The sequence below is a fragment of the Pseudorca crassidens genome, chromosome 18 (assembly GCF_039906515.1).
Source record: "Pseudorca crassidens isolate mPseCra1 chromosome 18, mPseCra1.hap1, whole genome shotgun sequence".
NCBI lineage: Eukaryota > Metazoa > Chordata > Mammalia > Artiodactyla > Delphinidae > Pseudorca > Pseudorca crassidens.
The window spans coordinates 32,950,873-32,953,273 of NC_090313.1; the positions used below are offsets into that span (position 1 = coordinate 32,950,873).

Here is a 2,401-nt window from a genome sequence, read left to right on the forward strand (position 1 = left end):
GAGAGGCCTGCGTACCGCAAAAAAAAAAAAAAAAAAAAGGAATCAATCATAATAAAAGCAAGAGCTACGTGGGCCACTTTTTTGGTTGGCTCATTCAGAGAGCAGTCTGGGATCATCGCTTTTTTTTTTTTTTTTGGTTGTTTAGTTTTTATTTCATAACCATAAACTTAACTTTGCAATTCAGCTAAACTTGGAGAGGAATAAGGAAAATATGGAACCCAAAGAAGTGCAATGAGAGCACAAAGGTTATAGGATATTTCAAGCAGATGGGGATGAAGGGGTGCTCTCCTGAGCAACAGAAGGAATGGTCTGATGGTTAAGATAAAACACAAGTCAAATTTATTATTAGATTTGTCCACAGTCAGCAATGGTGATCTTCTTGCTGGTCTTGCCATTCCTGGACCCAAAGCGCTCCATGGCTTCCACAATATTCATGCCCTTTTTCACCTTGCCAAAGACCACATGCTTGCCATCCAAGCACTCAGTCTTGGCAGTGCAGATGAAAAACTGGGAACCGTTTGTGTTGGGGCCAGCATTTACCATGGAAAAGATGCCAGGACCCGTATGCTTCAGGAGGAAATTCTCATCATCAAATTTCTCCCCATAGATGGACTTGCCACCAGTGCCATTATGGCGTGTGAAGTCACCACCCTGCCACATAAATCCCGGAATTATTCTGTGAAAGCAGGAACCTTTATAACCAAAGCCTTTCTCCCCAGTGCTCAGAGCACGAAAGTTTTCTGCTGTCTTTGGAACTTTGTCTGCAAACAGCTCGAAGGAGACGCGGCCCAAGGGCTCGCCGTCGATGGCGATGTCAAAGAACACGGTAGGGTTGACCATGGTTGGGCAGCGCAGGAAGTTCTGGGGTGACGGCGTCTGCAAAGCTGGGATCATTCTTAAAGGAGCTTGCGGTAGAGGAGAGATAGAAAGATAGGTTTCTTGCACACACCTTTTTTCAGGAATGGTAAGGAAAGCCCAAGGAATGACACTCCTGTGACCATCCACCAAGACATCCTGAGGACCCTGCTGGGCCTGCCCGTGTGGGGAAAGTGAAGGAGAGTTGAAGGTTCTTGGCTCAACTCTCAAATAGCAAATTAAAATTATTATTTAAACTTTCCACCCCTGACTGTTTATGAAGACAAGTATTTACTTAATGTTCTTGGGAAGGTCTAAAGTAATGTAATCAAAGTACAGTCCATGTAACTGCCACTGGCCTGTGATAATATCAATAAAAAATACTGACAATAAACACTCTGAAATTTATACAACCATTTCACAGAGTAATTTGATATCTATCACATCTAATATTAAAATGTTTGTGGGAATTCCCTGGCAGTCCTGTGGTTAGGACGCCTGTGCTTTCACTGCCGGGGGCGTGGGTTCAAGCTCTGGTTGGGGAACTAAGATCCTGCAACCAAATAAATAAATAAAATTAAAAGTTTGGGCTGGTACTTGGTATACATTTATTCTATTTTTCTATCAAATATTTTCTTGAAAATTGTTTCTGAAATTAATGTTTCATTTCTCTTATTTTTATCATATTTTTTAAAATCTCAGTCCATAATAGATTGGAAATTTTACTTTTTATTTATTTATTTTTGGCCACACAGCTCGGCTTGTGGGATCTTAGTTCTCTGACTAGGAACTGAACCCAGGTCCCAGCAGTGAAAGCGCCAAGTCGTAACCGCTGGACTGCCAGGGAATTCCCAAGATTGGAAATTTTTAAAACTGTCCTTCATCACACATAATTTGAAAAGCGCTGGTTTCAAGTCGGTCTCCTCTTTTCTGCTTCTAGAGAGTCTGACTCCCAGAATGTACTCATGGAGAGAAAGAAGTTAAAAACACTTTTGTGGGACTATGTTAATTATGTCATGAAAAATATTTAATGACACGGAAAAATTATCATGACCTAGGTAGAAAACAAAGCAGACTACAGACGAAAATGAACAGTGTAACGCTTAAGTTTGCAAAATGGATTTATGAATGGCCGGTAGTTACCTCTGACTGGTGTCTAGCATGTATACCAGGTTATATATGAAGAATAAATGGTGGAACCATAGGAATCTTTATTTTCTTCTTTCAGTTTAACTATATTTCTACAATCAAGTCATATTTTTGTAATGTAAATTTTAACGAATAGTATTACCTTTATTCTTTGGAAGGTTATAGGCTTATTTTAAGGAAGAATCAAGACCGTGTTTTGTTTTTTTGCTTGTATTGTTCCATTTAGTTTAGATTTTAAGATAATAATTAACTTTTCTATAAAGGAAAGAAATAATCCTTGTTTAAAAATCAAGTTTAAGTTGTTTTAATTCCATGGAATATTTTCATATTTTTTACAAATAAAATATCTGAAAAATTTGCATGTGAACTTCCACTTCTGGATCATAAATAGTGTTCA

The 2,401-nt window shown here is 38.5% G+C and overlaps 1 pseudogene; it reads right to left on the reverse strand.

Annotated features, from left to right (window-relative positions):
• Window positions 1-316: 316 nt before the first annotated feature.
• Window positions 317-897, reverse strand: LOC137211379 (peptidyl-prolyl cis-trans isomerase A pseudogene; annotated as a pseudogene).
• Window positions 898-2,401: the final 1,504 nt, after the last annotated feature.